Source organism: Chenopodium album, chromosome 9 (genome assembly GCF_948465745.1).
Source record: "Chenopodium album chromosome 9, dcCheAlbu1.1, whole genome shotgun sequence".
NCBI classification, from domain to species: Eukaryota; Viridiplantae; Streptophyta; class Magnoliopsida; order Caryophyllales; family Amaranthaceae; genus Chenopodium; species Chenopodium album.
This window is the reverse complement of record NC_137842.1, coordinates 12,795,714-12,802,452: the sequence shown is the minus strand read 5'-3', so window position 1 is coordinate 12,802,452 and position 6,739 is coordinate 12,795,714.

Genomic DNA, 6,739 nt, shown 5'->3' with positions numbered 1-6,739 from the left:
TATCCTTTCTTAAGGAATCAGGCCAAACGTAGCTCTCTTGAGTGTCCTACTCAAGTGATTATTGGTAGTACTTTTTAAGTTGGTCAAGATTTGTCATGTTCGAGAACTCATTGCCATCCATGTCAGTTAATTTTGCTACACCTCCTGACAGGATTGTTTTGACAATGTAGGGTCCAGACTGTAGGGAATAATTTCAAGTCTTTAAAATCCCACTAGCTTGAACCCCACTGTGATCATACACTAAAGTACGGTGGCGTCCAAAAGGGAAGAAGATAGAGCAAAAGAGTCGCCAACAAGTTTTTTTAGGAACTTGTAAACCGTTCACAGGGTGAAGGTTACACCCCTTAACGATCCAAGAGATCGTCAACTCCATAAGGTCTAAAACCAAATAAGGGTTCGGGGATGAAGGTACAAATCCAACCTAAAAGAGATTGAACCTGCCCTAATAATAGGCCTCTACTTTATTCTGATCGCATTCATGTGCGCTTTCTGATTAACATGCAATCATTAGGATTAACCCTAAACCTGTTTATCTATGTTGGTTGAATTTAATGCACAAATAAATCTATTATTGGCGATCACTTGAATTATAATCACATTAACCCTAAACAAGATTATTAAATATCTTATTATGCGTGATTACAAGTACAAAATTCCCTTTAAACATGCATAAAAGGCGTGATCAAGCAATATATAAAAATAATCAAGCAACATAATAAATAATCATAAATAATAATTATAATAATCATAATAATAATATTATAATCATAATAATAATCATCATAAATAAAATAATAATAATAATAATATTCATAATCATCATGAATTATAACAATTATAATCATAATCATAATATTAAAGTATAATAATAATAGCAAGATCCTAGGCATGATACTAAAAAGATTAATAACAAACCTTAGCATGTCACTAAGCAATAAAAATCAAATCTTTAGCCCTAACATGATACTAACATGAATAAATATTAGGAAGAACATAGGAAGCATCGCAGGAATCATATTTAATATATTTGATATTATAACCTTTTCCCTAAGCATGATACTAGGAATATCATAATAACAATATAAACATGATTTCTACATCATAATATCAATTAAAACCAATTAAAGTACTTACTTTGATGCCTCGTACCTCTTTCTAATAACAAAATACACACGTTAGTAACTTCAAGGAAAATAATAATCAAAACAATTAAATTAAATAATTGAAATAGAGATTTGGGACCAAACCCTCAGAAATTAAAACCTTACATGTCTAGGGCGAAGGCAACTTCGAATATGGCTAGGTGTTTCTAGATCTTGCGAATGCGGAATTTTGTATGAAAAGCAAAGGAAAGAATTGAATGTTTAAGAGAGATGAATGATTTAGAGAATGCTAAAGAATTAATGATTGTTGATAAAAACTTGCGAATTAGGAGAATTCGGGAATGATTAGAGAGAAATAGGTGAATGAAAACGGAGTTTTTAATACGATATTTATAGAGAAAATCAGCCAAAAAAGATAATTTAACCAAACAGAGTCTGACGCTCAGAAAACAGGGCTGGCGCCAACCCTGGCTAGCTGGCGCCAGGCACCAACACTAGCGCTAGGCGCCAATGGTTAGCGCCAGGCGCCGGGCCTGGTTCCAGGCGCCAAGGCCTGGGGTTAGGCGCCAAGCCTGATTCCAACGTGTTTTCGAAAATCCGATAAGTTTACCGTACTGGAGGATAAAATAATATAATTTCTTCGAAAATGCTATTTGATTTTGATTAAAACTCTGAAAAGTCAACAAAAGTCAATTTATCAATGCTAATTGAATTAGGAATGAAAAGAACCTTCTAGAAGAATCTAGAAGACTAAAACCATTTCTAATTGCATTAGGAATGATAAATCATATTAGGCCCTCCCCTAGATCATTGGGCTGTACATAAAGCTCAAACCGGGCCCAGTTTAGTAAATTGGCCATAACTTCCTCAATATTCATCGGAATTGGGCTTATAATATATCGTTGGAAAGGTCTTTGCAAGCCCCATCCAACTACACTACTATTGGACCCATATCATGGACCAACCAAAATGGATTGTCTATTTTCTTAAAATAAGTTTTCAAAAACAGAGAGAAGAGAAAAGGATTAAAACTTTCCGCAACACTAGACCTTTCCACACTTTCGTTTCATTTGATTATGATTCGACGTGAAAGGTACTCATCACTGGGTTTGGTTTTGGGGAGACACAAATGGGTGTCTAAAGAAGCCCCCACTTTGACTGAGTTTGGAGAAACGCGAGTTTCGAAAACAAAAGTCAAAGTATCGATAGGGACGGAGAATGATTCAGAACGTTCTACGATCCTAAACCACTCTTGTAACGCCGATACCTGCAAAACTAGCGTTAGTTAAACAGATAAAAGAGTTAAGAAACGCGTATCTTGCACCGTCGAGCACACGTCTCTGAAAGTAAATGATTGTTTTGATGACCTCCTGCAAGCTAGAGAATGCCATCCCGCTTGAAAACTGCTACGCCTGTAACTGCTTCCAATTTGGAAGATTGCTTCGCCTGAAACGATCCTCCTCCGCTATGATAATATTCCACATCCTAGGGAACACCATCGAAGATTATTTCTCTTGAAACAATCCTCAGTTGCACTGATAATATTCCACATCCTAGGGAAGACCATCAAAGATTATTTCTCTTGAAACAATCTCCATCCGCATTATGATCATCTTCCATGCCTAAGGGAACATGATCGAAGACAACTTCGCCCGAAATTACCTCCAGTTGTTTGTGACAACTCTCCGCAAGCTAGGGAATGATGTCGAAGATATCTTCTCTTGAAGTCATCTTCATTTGATGCGATAATTTCCCAAAGGAAACTACCGAAGATCCACGCCTATTGATCTTTAAAAGTTCGCCTGAACTTTGCTTCCGCTATGCCATTACGTCGGCGCTTCCGTTGCTTTGAACCAGTATTTCGGGGCTCTTTTGCGCTTTTGAACCTATATGTCGGTGCTTTTTTCTAATGAGCCAATGCTTAGGCGCTTTAAGCTAAGTGAGACGATCTCTTATTAGGTCGATCACTTTATGTAATCAAGCCGATTACTAAATCATGTCAAATTGGTTAGAGGGGCTAACTGGCGTACCAAGGAACCTAAAAATATGTTGCAGAAGGCTAGATCAACCTCATCAGGTGGCTGGGTGCTTTGGCGTCGCTAAAAAACCATCAGCGCCACACATTTAGCGTAAGCGCCAGGCGCTGATATTGGCACCAGGCGCCAAGCCTAATTTGTGACGCCAATGCATAGGGCCTGGCGCCAGCACAGGGATTTCCTTAAATACCCCCTTCCTTCTTTATTTCGCTGGCTGCTCGTCGCGAAACTGCTCGAAGAAACCCGAAAGCTTCAATTGCTCATTGCTTGCTTGTTTCTCAACCGAATTTGCTCAAATTTGTTGCAAATCAAAGCTCTTTTCATCTATTTTCCTGATCTATGTAAGTTTTCTTCAAACTCACATCAGTTTTTATGAATTCTTGGCATGTTTATTCACGAATTTTATGAAAATTCAAAATTTATAATGCTCAATTTTCTTTGTTTGTCAAGTTTTATGCCATGAAATTGCTTGATTATGTTTGTATATTGCCTTGGGAGTAATTTGAGACTTGTTTGACTCAATTTGGTGAAGAAATGAGAAATTTGCCATTGTCGGAACTCTTAAGGTCGTGAAGAACAATGTGGCTTGTTCTTGATGTTTTTCCTAGCAATTCTTGTTCAATTTGTCACAATAATCACTATAGTGTTGCAAGAAATTGTTTGATTGCTTGAAAAAAATGTTGTCATGCTCAATTTGAATTTGTGCTCTGTTTTAGTACTACGTACTCTGTTTTTGCGAACATAGTATCATGCGGCTAGGCGAAACTTAGATACTATAGAACCTTAATTCATGATAATTTTGCACAATGTAGCATGGCTAGACAACGAGGCTCGGGTTCACGGTCCCGAAACACTAGACGGGAGCATGAGCCCGTAGAGGATGACATCACGCCTTCCACTTCGCTTGGTCGGCTTCCGGAGTGGGATGAGCGGACCTTGTTTTTCTCCCCTGTCCACCACATTTCTGAGAGGGTGAGACAGGGCATCGCGCCCGGGAGGACACGACATCACGGCTCTGGCTGTGATGGTTTAGGCTATTTGCACAGGATGTACATCGCCAGGGATCTCGAGACGAGACTCCTATGGGATTCTTGCGGGCTTGCTACTCTGTTTGAGACATCCAAGGCTATGGTTGCCTCCAGCGGGGGTCACCACGTAGTGCGCGCTTTGGTGGAGTTCTTCTGGGACATCACCAACACCTTCCATTTCCCTTGGGGCGAGATGATGGTCACCCCTACGGACTTCAGTCTCATCACAAGACTGGAGTTCACTTCTGTGCCACTGCCGTTTGACAGTGGAATCGACGTCGTCTCTTCGGAGGTCGAGGAGCTGTTGGGGCCGATTGCTATTCGGGCCCGAGCTGAGGTCGAGACGACTCAGTTCAGTGCTAGAGGAATTCGCCGCTCGACGCTGACAGCGGCTCTTGATGACGATGCGACCACCCGAGAGCAGCGGGTGCGCATCTTTGTGCTGATGTTGTTGTCAGGGACATTCTCCCCTCATAAGGGTAGTAGGGCATTGCTTTACTACCTTCCTGCTGTCCGTGATCTTCACCGGATCGGGACTTATGACTGGGCCAGCTTGGCCTATGCTGACTTCGTTCGTGCGCTGAGGGACTCGTGTCGTCACCGCTCCTTTTGGACAAACGTTGCTTTGTCTGCTTTTTAGAAGGTCGTAGAGGTAAACATTTACTCCCTATAAAGTTTAGCTCTGCATATTAGTTAGCATCTACTCACACTTTTAGCTCTTTGTAGATCTGGTTCTACGAGTACTTTCCTTCTGTTGCGCCGGCGAGACCATCGCCGCGGGGATTTCCAGTGAGCGCCTGTTGGGGCGGTCACCACGTGGATATGTCCACTACACATGTCTGGCATCGGATCATCTCGGTATGACTTTTATTGTTTATCTTGATCTTCCGCGGTGCTTTAGATATATCATTGCCTGATTGATGCTTTTTATAGGGACCTGGGGTGGTATACCGGCCGTGGGGCGGTTGGACAGTCCCTGGATTAGCCGCACAGTACTCTGCTGAGCGTCGCTATTTTCTGGGGACTTATGGAGCGGTCGCGTACTTAGGAGAGAGGGTTGCTAGACAGCACTCCTCTGATGTCTTCGTCGTTCCCGCTGCTCCACCACGTCATATGTTCGACGAGGCGCGGTTGCCGAGCATATCTGAGGGAGCTGGTACCCCTTGGCGGTCCCATGTGATCCTCGGGCGGTGTTATGCTGAGGAGCTACTACCTTTGTTAGCTCCAGCCTCTTCCAGCTGAGGATGTGAGGGTAAGATTTTCTTAGCTTTACTTTCCACTAAGTAGCCCCCAAGTAATGTTTTACTGATTTTTTTCGTTTTATCAGGATAGTGCTGCTGAGTTCGTGCCACCCCGTATGTCCATCCACTACCAGGGGATGTACGGGCCGATCGAGGAGATGACTTCTCCGGCTCCCGAGGGCGAGCGCTTCGTAGAGCGGTCGATTCCTCGCCACCAGACTAGAGTAAGTCTAGTTTTTTTTCAGAATCTTGTGTTCATATATCATGTATATTTACTGACTTATTTTTCTGACAGTTTTCACGCGAGGTGGTTTCGGCGATGGCACGATGCATAGATGCCTTCCGGAGCCAGCTCGTCCGGATGAGGAACGCGGCCACTTGCCGTCGGGATGACGTCATCCGAGAGGTAGCCTTTCTTTGCTCATTATTTTTGCATTGCTGCTTCAATTTCACTTTGTTTCTGATTTAACTCTTTTTGCAGGGTCAGCCTATCGCTTCTCACACCCGCACGAGACCTGAGGGGCGGAGGGATCCAGCGAGGTCTAGCTCGAGACGTCGTCGCACTTCGTCAGGGAGTAGAGGCGGTCGCTCTGAGGGTGCTCGAGCTGACGTTGCAGAGGGCTCGGGATCTTCTTCTGAGGATGCTCACGCTGCACCGGTGGGAGAGGCTACCTCGGCTTTCAGAGGTGGTGGGATGTACGAGGTTGGCTCGTCATCGCAGCAGCCTCCGCGTCCTCAGCCTCAGATTGATCCTGGCTGGAGTGGTCCTATATTGAGTCTTCTTCCTCCTACGGAGACTGGAGCTGGAGCTGGTGGAGAGGTGACTCCTCGTACGGCGCAATTTTATGACATGATGGACCTACGTCCTCCGGCGCCGTAGTTTGTTCCTGTGTATATTTTATTTTGACTTTTTTTTATAGAACTTTGCCTTTGACTCGTTATTTATCGACACATTTTGTATATTTATGTTATCATGAATTTATTCGATTGTTATTATTATGTGTATGTTAGTGTGTGCAAGAAAAGTGTGACAACAATTTTGCGCAAAAATTCCGTCATTTTTATTATTGATGGAGGGTATCCGACTCTCTCCCCCAAAAAGAAAAAATAAAAAAGGAAAATAATCAAATAAAAAGTCGGGTATTTGGAATTTAAAATAAAGTCCAAAAAGAATAATATAAATTAAAAATAATAGCTATATTTAATTAATTAAGAAAAAAGGGTAGAAAAGATGTTTAGGAAAATTAAACGGAGCCATAAAGTCATTAACCGACTCGAGTCTAATATTAAAAACACAGGTTGAGCACGCGCGGTTGGTCTGGCAACTTGGC